The sequence below is a fragment of the Ambystoma mexicanum genome, chromosome 2p (genome assembly GCF_040938575.1).
Source record: "Ambystoma mexicanum isolate Mex_15411 chromosome 2p, UKY_AmexF1_1, whole genome shotgun sequence".
Lineage (NCBI taxonomy): Eukaryota > Metazoa > Chordata > Amphibia > Caudata > Ambystomatidae > Ambystoma > Ambystoma mexicanum.
In genome coordinates, this window is record NC_090923.1 from 556,150,596 (window position 1) to 556,163,384 (window position 12,789).

Below are 12,789 nucleotides of genomic sequence, written 5' to 3' on the forward strand. Positions count from 1 at the left end.
GGTGAAAGATAGGGGGAGAAAAGGTGTTATTCTTCTCTTGTTATACTGGAGAGCACTATTGTTGTACCTCCTTTATAGACCTATCCTTGTACAATGAGACCACATCCAGGAGACCCGGGATCCTTCCTCATTAAAGAGCTGTGTTAGTGCTGGACGGGTTGCTCTTCACTCTGCTACTCAATATGAGAATGAAACAGACCTGCAAGCACCCACCAATACATTCCTACTTCCTGTGCCACCTGGTGCAAGCAGGGCCAGTTCGTAGGATTTGCAAGGACCTGTGTGACCAAAATGTGCACGTGTATTGACATCAGCAAAGTAACAATACAGTGCATGTCGTTCCAGTGAGCAGCAACAATATTTGAAACTCTGTTGCATTCTGGGAGGTTACATTATATTATGGCCCTCATTATGAATGAGCCGGTCCGGAATTAAGGTGCCAGTAACAAAGTTACTGGCATCTTTCCCAGACCGGCTCACTCTGTGTTGGCCAGTAGGGGCTGTGAACTGCCGGCACGCCTGACCCGCCAGTAGTTCAGGCCCCTACCAGAAAATAAATTACTGACGCACCGGCACCGTTAAGAACGGTGCCGGTGCTTCAATGTTCCCATTCCCATGGAGTCCTCTGGGTTCTCCATGGGAATGGGAACTTACCGTTTCGCCACTGCACGTAATATCCTGGCATTATCGTGATATCGGTTGGCGGAAATTGTAAGCCGAAGTTGCCGGTCGACCGCTGATACTACCGACGGCCTACCGGTAAACCTCGTAATGAGGGCCCATAACTTGGTGATGTGAAGTACGAAAAGGTCAGTTATCATTATATAAAGACCCACGCTAAAGTCTGAAAAGCCATAATCGAGGATTCTTAAAAGGCATACACCCTGAATTCAGCCAATTCCACTGAATCTCGATGTAGGCAGAAGAGGCACCATGAGGGAAAGCTCTTAGTTCATGAGCCCAGGATCTGGTCCCAATTGCAATTAAGGCACCTAACTGCATATCTCCCCAGTTCTAGTTGGTATATATTATCAACCAGCCTGGCATTTATATAAATCTTTATACAAGTGTGTCGAGCAAAAATAGTCTCATTGTAACTTCACATTCCCTACCAGAATCGAAATCTACAAGCACCACAATGCAAAGGAAATTTCAGCTCAAGTCTCCATTGGATATTTCCACTCTACTTTAATGGGTAATAGACAGCCACGGAAACTTTAATGGCGAGAGTGTGTTTCACTGCATAGCTGCACAAATGTCATAGCTTCTGTCAAAGACAGTCTTTGTTTTCTGGAAATGGCCAGTTACATTGAAATATCAAGACACAAGAAGTCTGGTAATACTTGCAAATGGAAGCTGGACTTAATTCAAATTGTTACTAAACATGACCAGCTGGTAATTACCCCAAACTGAGAAGGAGCATTTGGACTTGAACTACTGGTGTATCTAATGTTTGATGCATCTGCCCAGAAATTGATTATAAACACTGACAACGCGCGGATTGTTGTACAACATTTTTTGGGCCTTCATGGGCTTTGAACTGTCTGTGGACTAACGCTGCAGATCACTATGTTTAGCTTGGTGGGCCATACAAATGTGAAGCTATTTCACGGATGAGGAAAAAGATTAAGAATATCCTATATACACTTTTCTAGGCAATGTAATGACGGAAATGATTTAAAAAGTGTAGATGGTTCTATACAAGTGAAGGTTGTTTAATTGACGACTTGCTATATGAAAAAACCTTGAGAAAGAGAATATATTTATTACTACAAGGTTAGTACAACCCTGAAGAATGTTCTAGCAGATAAAGCATAGTGAACAGAAACAAGTTGGGACCAGACTGAAGATTTTTCTTTTTGAGCTTTTGGTTAGGAATACATATTTATATGTATTTTATTCTGTATTATAATTAAGACTCCAGGTTTATGGCATTTATTTCTCTGTCATTTCCGTCTGTATTTATCCATATTTATTTTTTGGTCATTGTTTCTGTATTTAGCCTTATTTATTATTTGTCATATAAAACTATAATTTGCGATCAATATTTCTGTGTTTAGTCAAATGAAAAAAAAATGTAATCATTAAAATGCACACAGACATACAGAATACAAATGGAACTGGGTTATTCCCCATCAATGTTAGGTCCATTATTACCATAACAAACGGTTGCTTCTGTGATCGCTACTGCCCTAACATGAATGTTGTCAACATTTTAAAGAATTGTAATACTGTTTTTCAAACAGCTTTTACACTCTCCGTGCTGCCACTGTGCAATCTGATTGGCCTACAGTCATGTTTAACAGCATAGGGAAGCAAGTAAAACACCTGCTTTTCTGTTTTTTTTCAATTTTTTTTACATTAATACAGATAGAAAGCAGATTGATTTCCATCTGTTATATGTGTAAACATCAGTAAAAATGTAAAACAGGGTGCTTTAATTTCTGCTCCCCCACCTTTGCTGGACCACTGTTATTCCTACACCCCAGGCTTTCCAATTTGTTTTAACCCGTGGTGGCATTTTTTTTAAACCTCCCCCCATGACTTCTAGAACTTTTTCGACTATGACAGTGAATTATTTCTTGGATACATCAAGTATCTCCATTGCGTTCTTTATTCTATACCATATTCTCCCTTGCCCCTCATTTGCACCATTACCCCTCTACAATCTCTATAATACTCAATTTCATTAAAGCCATTTCTACCTATGACAAATGCTCAATGTTTGAAATGAAGTTATCCAGCGTCCTTAGCATAATTAATTGTGTTTTATAAAACCCAAATCCATTTCCTTCAGAAATGTTGCCATGGCTGCATCTAACCTCCTCCATGATTCTTCTAAGACACTGTGACATAGTGCGGCCTTCCAGCTCGGCCTTGCAATAATCGCAAACCATGAAAGTTTAGTGTCCTCCAGACTGCTTCCCAAATCATAGTACCCTGTTTTTTCTGGAGCAGTGCCCCCTACCTCTTACAGAGACGTCTCTTCGCATAAGTGAATTATTAAAATGTGGAGCCAAATAAATCACCATACTTCTCCCATTCATATCTTATGTAGTCCATTCCAACTCATGTCCCCTTTTCATAGCCACTCTCACCATGCCTCTTTGAGCCTAATATCCATTCTCACTTATCCTGGTGTATACGTTTCGCTGCTCTGCTGACAAATTAGAATCTGTTCTGTTCTGCAAATTTAACATTATTTACATTTCACATTCTGTTTCCTGAACATATTTCCTTGTTCCTTCCCAGTCTGCTTCCTCTTGAAGCTACCGTTTCTGCCTATTGCTTTACTTTTTGACACTCTGCACCTCATATTCCCATGTCCAGCCATTGCCACCTCTGTCTGTGCAAATGACCTAAAATATTCATAAATGTATCACTTGCCCTAGGTGTTACGACCTATCTTATGTACCTATTGAATCCGTACAAAGTCCACCTCTCTGTCTTTTGTACCCTCTCATCCTCCAAATCTTCTCTATGTGCCACTGTTACAGACTCTATCCAGAAAGACTGCAGCACTGACAGAGCAAATCCTAGCTTTGCTCTTCAGAGCTCTCCTGAATTGGAACTAAATACTGAAAAATGGTGTCCCTTAAATTCTGGTCTTACCAACATGTACATCCCCAAAGTGTAAACTGTACAGTACTTCTCTTGAACTAAAATGCCCAACGAACCTGCCTGCCCTTTCTCTTCTGGTTCTGTTTTTGATAGTCTGGTCCTAAGCCTGACGTGATAGCGAGACTTAGTTATGTCCTCGCCAAAGCCTTGTGTAATGAATTAGTAATGATTCCCCCCAAAACCTCTACCTGGGACCATCCTCATGTGGCCTGGGGAAGGCAGACGCTTCCTGATCCGGACCCTGGGGTTGGTGTTCTGTGGGAGAATCACATGGGGGGAGGAAACAGGTCAAGAAGACAGTGAGATTCCCCCGTTCACTTTCCACAAAGCCCTAATCTTTTAATGGCTTATTGCCAAATAAAACAAGTTAGAAAAAGCTGACTATGTTTCCAGGGAGTTCAAGTCCCGTAAACCCCCAGTACTGGAATGAGGAAGAGGGATGCAAAGGAACACTACAGTGAGAGTGCTCTCTTAATTGGTGTAAATGACCAAAACCTGAAGGGACTGGGAGGCTAAAAAGCCCCCTAAGGTGCATGCATCAAAAAAAGAAGCTGAACTGTGGAAGAGGAATAATCAGCATGAGCCGTGGTTGCAGCTGAGAGGGAAGCCTGAGGCAAGAGAAGATGCCGGGACCACTGAATCGCCAGGAGCCATCGCAGGTCCTGAGAGAGTCTTAGCCTGTGGCTCTCCCAATCGTAGAGGTCACGCAGCGGGAAGTGTAAAGATGAGACGGTTGCCCAAGAATATTACGTTGTGCAGAGTATGACTCGCGGGAAGCAGCAGCAGTGAGAGAAGTGTTCCCCCCTGTGAGGATCAAGGTGGCTGGATTGCACGTGACCCTCTCTGAAGCAGAGGAGGCTCCATTTGTCCCTGACCGCGAGAAGCCACAAGCCCTGAAGACCTGTGAACACTGAGTGGAGCATACAAGAGCAACTTACCCGGTGAGTTCACTGCTTGCAAGCGACGCTGGGGCGCTCCAACGCTGTCTGTGTGTTCACAGCAGGCACTTCCCTCGTGAGTGAGTGAGTGAAAGCAGTAATAGAATTAATTTTGAATACCAAACTTTACGAAACCAACTAATGTTTTACCTGTTAAAAGCGAGTGACTGTATAAATAAATGCTTGAGAGTGTGGAAAGCTCAAATACCCCCACAGGAAACCTGTAATTATTCCAAAAGCTTACAAGCAATACCCAAGTCAAGAGTTTATAACAAACCAGAAAAAACAGTATAACAAACAGTATTCACGGCAAGAGGAGAATATTGAGAGTCTTAATGACTGTAGAGTTGCTGTGTGTGTGCTACAAAATACAAATATACATGTGATAACAACCCATACTACCAAAGCCAAGTACAGTAAACGAACGACTATCATGTGATCAGACTTTGGTTGTTAGTGCAGAGGGGAAGGAAAGGTGGCAAACAGGCTTCACTTCTGGAGTAGATTATCCAGAAGGAGAGGAGCAGAGTTGCCAAGATGTTTTGAAGAGCACTGATGTTGTTTTGTGTTTCCCCCACACTATGTTTAAAGTTTGATGCTGAAGAAGTTCAATGAAATTACTGCTACACTAAGTTTGAAGTTACCACAGAAGCACTTTTCTGTTCCTGTTGTTGAAGAAGTAGACAACCAGGTGAGTAAATCCGTAGGGCAAGAGGCGTTGCCCAAAAAGCCTGGCAGAGACATAAGCCAGATAGTAGTTGTTGCAAGTGCTGAACTGTGGTTCTAACATAGACAACTCATATTGATTTGTGCCATTTAAAGAAGACTGGTAAAAACTTGTTGAGGAAAAGTTATAATTCTTCCTGAAGTCAAGTAAAACATCCTGAAAAAGATATGTGTTGTTGCTACGAAGGTGAACTTTGTTCTTACTCCAGGAGGAGTGGGAATAGTATATTTTCTTTTTGAATCCCAAAGTTGTGACATTATACTGGCAAAGACATTTGTTGTTGCTTATGAAAAAACCCCAATGTGAGACAGTTCTTCTTCCAGGTGGAGTGGGAACTTCTCATTTCTGGAGATAATTTATTCAAGCAGTGGAACTTTATACACAACTTTCAAACTATATTGGAACGTTGTGTTAAAAACGGATTTCTTTGAACTGTGGCGAAACCCCTTGTTCTGGTCCGTGGAAGGGAAATTCACCCAGGTTATGAGAAGAGAAACTAATTATATTGCGAAGCAGATTATATAACGTTGATGAATTAAATTGCCAGATATTTCCTTATTGTTTTATTTGTTATTGTTACATGTGTGAGGGCCAGATATCCTTTTTTTAGAGTTTTTCTTTTAGTTTATTTTAGGCAGGGAAATCCTCGACATGGTGGGGATAGTGAGCCGTTAATCCAACCTTTTTATTTGAATAAAATAGCTATAGTTGAAAACTCCTTTTAAAGTTGTCCACCTCACATGTCTGACCCCTCGCACCTGCCACTCATGTCTTACTTGGATATTTCAATTAGCTTGCTCATCTCGAATACTTTGAAAAATGTTAGAGTGAACACAGTCCTAAATTCCCTTTCCTAGTAAGAGGAAATGCAGACCTCCCCTACATGATCAACCATTTCTCTCAGAACCACACAGGCTATGGCCAGTCTTGCTTCTGTGCTTGGTTTCATACCCATGTTCCACCTGCACAGTACTGCCCTGATTGCAAAACTCTTAATTGGGTCATACCATCCCTCTACTTTCACAAAATAATGTGGTGGCTGCCAGATGCCCTGCTAACTATACCTTGGATTTCTGACCGTCCGTGTCCCTTAATCCTAGTCTCAAACTCTTCCTCAACGACAGGTATATCACTTGGAAAAAATGAATACACCTTTTGTATTTCTTTCTTGTTGCATCTGCCAGAACCTTGACTGTTGCACAAACAAAGAGGGTTGTTCCCCTCACTCCCTCCATCTTACTTGGCCTTTGACCCAGGTGCTCCCTATCTGACCTAGCTCACACATGGATACCTATGCAACCTCCCTTTTCCTGTTTACCCCTTTCTGGGCCCACCCCTTGCTTGTCTTCCCTACTTAACCAGGGGGTCCTAAGTGGTGGTTGATATCTCCACTAGGTGTGATAACCTCCAACACCTGTAGCCACTGACCATTAGTTTGGCACTCCTTCCTAAACCCGGATGGAATTGTTTAACTGCTGGCTATCTTCAAGCCTGCCAGAGGTTGGTGTCAGGCAGTGTAGCTCCACCAGAGGTGCAGCTCACTGCTCGCTGAAGCTGATATAGCTCCTGCTTGGTGCTAGTGTTGCTACCTCCTCAGTTTGTGATGTGTATCACTGAAACAATCCCTTATGGGCATTTTCACTTATTGAGTTCCACTGCTGGTGCATGACCCCTCCCACTCATGTTCTGGATAAGTTGTGCTCAGGCCTGAGAGGGTAAGGCTGGTCCCGAGTTTCATGGAACCGATGACCCTGGCGGGTGCTGCATCGACCTTGTTCTGTTACTAGTTCTGGATCGCGCACAGCCCAAAGTGGCAACCTAAACCGCAGGGAGAGCTGGTGCAGCTAGAAATTGGGCTATGCCATAGTGCTTCACGAGAGCATGTAAATCCTTGTTGATGGCATGCACTGAACGTAGACCAAATGTCCCCTCGGTCACGTATACTCTTGGTGTGAGTGTTGGAACCCCATGTGTGTTCTCAATGCAACCAATGCCTGATGAATGAAGGTCTCCTGTAAAAACACACACTAAAACCCAGCAGGAGCATAGCAGAATTAACTGCATATTCGACTGAAGAGCTGTTCCCTGCAGATCCCAGATCCCAATAAAGGAATATCCCTTTATCTCCATTGACCAACAAATAGGCAATACAGGGCACTAACTTTTCTGGAACAGCTGTACCAGGGACACCCTTTCATGCAGATCCAAAGTGTATGCCAGGGAAGTAATACCCAACCCGTAAAAACTGCCCAGCAAATAGGCAGTACCAAAAGGATCCCCCATCCGCCTTCCGCTGCAGGGAGAAAGCACAGGAAATTAGGTGTCACCAACATGGTGACCCCCAGGAAGGGGAAATAGGGCCATATACGGTGGCCTATATATGTAGCGCCTGTGCAGGGGGAGCGGTCTCTTTACACGCTCACTCCCCCTGCAGCAGGAGTAACTTTGTCAGTGAGACTTATTTAAAGGTGGCTGGCGGAGAAGAGTGGGACAGCAGCATTGCAGGACACCATCGCTGGAGTGCAGGCATGAGCATCTGATTGAAGTCTGATAGTGCAGCTGGTCGACATCAGAAGGACGACATCGAAAGGTGTGTGGTTCAGCAGGAGTCAAGCCCACCATGAAGAAGCACATGTCACCAAGCAGCGTGCTTGTGGCAGGAGGCAAGCATGGAAAAAGAAGCCGATGTCGCCTGGCATCCTATTGCAAGCTGAATAGGAAGTGCGGCCTCCTCTGCGCAACATCACACTGAAAGCAAATGGGAACAGCAACTAAGCCGGAAAAAGGAAGCACAGGCACGCTTAGCACATCTGAGATGAGGGATCCTGATTAAAGGAAAATACCTATGAGCGTGGGGGCTGCGCGGTGGCCATTTTGGGTCAGTAAAAAGAATGTGACCAAAGAAGAGTGGAAGGAGGCATCTTCTTTGTCACAGTACATGCAAGGGACATTAAGAGGAAAGGACCCGTGAATGTGGGGGCTGTGTGGCAGCCATTTTGGGTCATTCAAAAGGAAGGGAAAATAATTGTGACCAAAGTTCGTCACAGTACTTGCAGGAAAATTAAGAGCACTGGAAGAGGGGTGGCTCTTTTGGGTGAAGCATGCATTTAGCACAACCCGGGCATTGAGCTACTGCAGGGGGACAGCATTTGTAGCCTGTGTGTAAGCAGAGTAAAAGATGACCAGAGCCCCAACAGCAAAGCGCAATTCAGCAAGATACTAAACACAGCGGCAAGCAGGCAGCGGCATGAGGGCCAGTGGGTGGGGGCAACAGAAGAAGCAATAGCAGTAAAGGGGCCCATCAAGAGGGTCAATTGAAGGAGGAAGGAGAACATTTCCCTGGCCCAGCAGATCGGCTTTGTTGAAGAGTTTGTGAATTTTGGGTGACCCAGAAGGAGCATGGAGAATGCAGAGGAGAAGGCAACTTATTGAGGAGAATCAGCACAGCCACTAGGGAGAAAGGCATGGATTGGCTGATAGCACAAGCCACAGCTAAGGAAGAGAAGGAGCAAGAATACATCGTATTGTTGGAAGAGTTTGTCCCAGACATACATCCACAGAGTGGGTGGTCGCAGTCCAAGGAGAAGAAGAGCGAGGCGATGGAGGATTATCCCAAAGCACCAGCAGACTGGAGGATGCACTGAAAAGGAAAAGCACATAGGAAGAAAATGACTCTCCAGCAGCCAAAAGGCCTCAAAGAGTGAGGAAGGTGTCTGTGGAGGCGGCAGAAACAAATGGTGAGAGGAAAGCACTGAAGCAGAGGCAACAGATTAGCCCTAGAACTAAGAAGCCACTGGTGGCCTCAATGGCGGCAGCGGAGCATGACGCACTAGGTGAGAAAACTGCAAAAATTGTGAAAATGCATGTTGAAAAAGCACTGAAAGGATTGCATTAAAAGTTGGGTGTCAATGTTAATTCCTGCAAGGACAACTATGGGTTGCAAGCAGGGACAAGTGTGGAAGACAACGCTAACATAACACTGGGGGAAGAAAGGAGGGTCTCCAAAGTAGGAAATTATCCAGCAACATTGGGAAGGGGCGCCCAGAGGGAGGACAGAGAGGCAGTAAATCGGTTGCCACAGAAAAGGAGCACAGCTCCTGTACTGAGTAGTGTAGACCAAGGAAAAAATGATGTAGACGGTCCTCTATCAGTGGTTTATCCAGGGGAAGCCTGGGGGCTTCAGAGGAGGGGCAGCCAAGGGGTAGACAGGCAAGGAGACACTCTTGCTTCCGCAGTAGGGTTCAGAAGCGACACAGGGTGCACACCCATGGCCACAAGGGCAGCGGGCCTAGTCTGGCACTTACGGTTGGAAGTAAAAGAAAATATATGAAGTAAGGTATTTATAGATATGTTTACATGGCTCGAGCTGGAGCAGGTCGAGTTGGACATAGGGAAAGAGGCCAAGAAGGAGGAAGAGAGTGAGGAAGGAGAGCAGTATTACGAATTGGCTGTATGCCTTCAGGAGGTACAACTTCCTAATGGTTGAAAAATACCCAAGTGACGCTTTTTTGCTGATAACGTCTGAGCAGCTAATCCATGAGGCACTCAAAGAGTATGGAGATGATGAATTGCTGAAGTACGATGAGGGTTTCAGGCTAAAAATGCAAATGTACCCCAGCATGAACTGGGATGACGAGGATGTGTCAGGGTACATACAAACAATTATAGCCAGTAATGAGCACAAGAACATCTCAAGGGGTGAGTGCCACCCATTTAGAAAGCAGTACCCAAGTTGGAGGGGCAGGAGTTATCAGAATAATGAAAGACGGAGGCAGCCCTTTCGAGGAGGGGGTGGTGCCTGGTTAAGGAGTTTCGGATCAGGGAAAGACACCACCTGCTGGAAATTTAAAAAGGGGAACTGCACTTGGGGAGCCAACTGCAAGTTCATGCACACGTACAGCAAATGCGGCGGAGCCAACACAGCAGCTCGGTGTGGAACTAAGGAGCAACAGGTCTCTAAGCAAAGGGAGCAAACAAAGCAGAAGGGGGGGCTAGGTTGATGGAAACAGCCCAACCCTGATCAAGCTCGAGACGTTGTGGCCGCTGGTGAACACATATCACGACTGAATAGAAGCTGAGACACTCGCAGGTCAGTACCCAAAAACCTGTAATCAGAAGCCATCAAACCAGGCATAGTAGATCTAAACATTAAAAAGGAGATGAAGCTAGGCAGGATAGCGGGCCCATTTAAAGGGGCCAGTTCGAGGAATTTGTGGATTCTACCATAGGGGTGGTTCCTAAGAAGGAAGAAGGGCAGTTGAGATTAATTCACCATCTCTCACATCGTAAAGGAGCATCGGTAAATAGTGGGCTAGGTACATACCAGTGTTCAGTGGTGTGCACGTCTTTTGACAAGGCACGTGACTTGGTGAAAGAAGCGGGCATAAGAGCTCTTTTGGGCAAATCAGACATTCAGTGTGCATTCCGACTATTTCCAGTCCATCCAGAGAGCTTCAATTTTCCTGGGATCCAGTTTCAAGATAAGCTCTATCTCGTGCCACTACTTCGAGCTATTCAGCACCTTCATTGAGTGGGCAGTGAGGAAGAGATATTCAGGGGCAAAAGTGGCACACTACCTGGACGATTTTCTGTTTGTGGGGAAGGAAGGTGAAGACGGATGCGAGGTAACACTAAGAACATTTGAGCAATTGGTGGATCATTTAGGCATCCCACTGGCAAAAGATAAAACAGTTAGGCCAACAACAAACCTGAAATTCCTCACTATCGAAATCAACACCATCGAGGGTCTCTGCAGGCTCTCCGCAGAGAAGGTAGAGCAGTTTAAGCAGGCTGTGATGGACATGAGGAAGAAAGAGACAGCAACCTTAGCAGAACTGCAGAAACGTATGGAGCAACTTAATTTTGTGGGGAGGGTCATCCCGGTTTACAGGGTATTTGCGAGAAGGCTTGCCCGAAAAACTGTGGGTTTTGCGCATGTGCATCACCACCTGCGCTTTGGGGACAGGAGTGAAGAGAGACCTCTAGATCTAGGAAAGTTTCCTGGAATCCTTCAATGGGTTGTCAGTATGGAGGGATCCATGGCAGTCTAGCGAAGAGATAGAGCTTTGCACAGATGCTTCAGGAGGTGTGGGATTTGGGGCGTTTCTGGCAGGAATCTGGTGCGTGAGCGCATGGTTAGGGACAGGGAAGGAAGAGAGGCTAATGAGAAACATAATATTCCTGGAGCTATTGTCCATTGCAGTTAGCTTTGACATCTGGCATAAGAGGTTGGCCAATAAGAAGATCACTGTGTGGCGATAACCAAGCAGTAGTGAAGGGGGTGAATAGCAGTGCAGCGAATTTCCCATTGGTGCTTGCCCTGCTGCATTTTTTGACACGTACCTGGCTGAGACTGAACACAGAGGTTAGGGCAAGGCATATTCCATGTGTGCAGAACAGCATATCTGACGCTTTGTCTCGTTTGCAGTGTCAGAGATTCAGTAAGCTCACAGTGGGGGCTGACGAGGAGATGTTAGTAATGCTGGAGTGGCTCTGGGGGATAGAGAGGATGCTCGGACACTTGTGAAGAATTTGTTGGCCCCAGGAACGTTGCAGCGTTACAAGGGGCACTTTATAACTTCCTGCCAATAACAAAGCCCAGTGGAATAATCATAGAGCAGGATGTGGACAATTTCATAAAAGAGGCCTGCAAGGCAAAGAAGAGCAGGACATGGGCAGCAACTACCTTAGCAGTGGTGGCATTCTTCAGCCAGACCAGAGGAGTCAAAGACCCCACAAAAAGCGAGGTTATGAGGGCAGCCATGAAATGCTGGGGGAGTCTGGAAAGCAGGGAGCCAGATCAGATGTGCCCCATCACTTTCCAGGATCTGGCAGGTATGATGATCAAGACCACACTCGTATGCGACGGTGAATACGAGACCAAACTCTTCAGAGCAGCATTCAGACCAAACTCTTCAGAGCAGCATTCAGCTTAGCATTTTTTGGGGCATTTAGGGTTAGAGAGCTTACTGCGGCAAACAAGGCAGGTAATGGCCAAATGGGCCTCAAGGAGGCTGACGTAGAATAGCAGGAGATGGCCATATTGCTGAAAAGGTCAAAGACGGATCAGGCAGGTAAACAGCAAGCGGTCTGGCTGCGCTGCGTAAGATATATCAGCTGCTGCCCGTCATGTGCGCTAAGCAATTTTCTGCCCGTTAGAACCAGGGGCGCAAGGAATCTGTGAGTCTACATTAACGGGCTGCCTCTTACAGTGTTTCTGTTCTGGGCAGTGATGGGTATGGTGTTGAGAAGAGTGGGTAGGGACCCTAAGCAGTACAGCACCCACATGTTCAGAATATGAGCATCCACCACGGTAGTGGGAGCAGGGGCAAGCGTCCAGCGGATTAAGGAGATCGGGCAATGGAAATCGGGGGCCTATAGAAAGTGTATTAGGGCCAATAAGAAGTAGAACACACCAAATGATGGATGTATATATTTTTCTTCCCCTATGCTAGAGGACGACATGTGTAGCAGAAGGGTAGCATGGGAGATTGGCCACTCCTT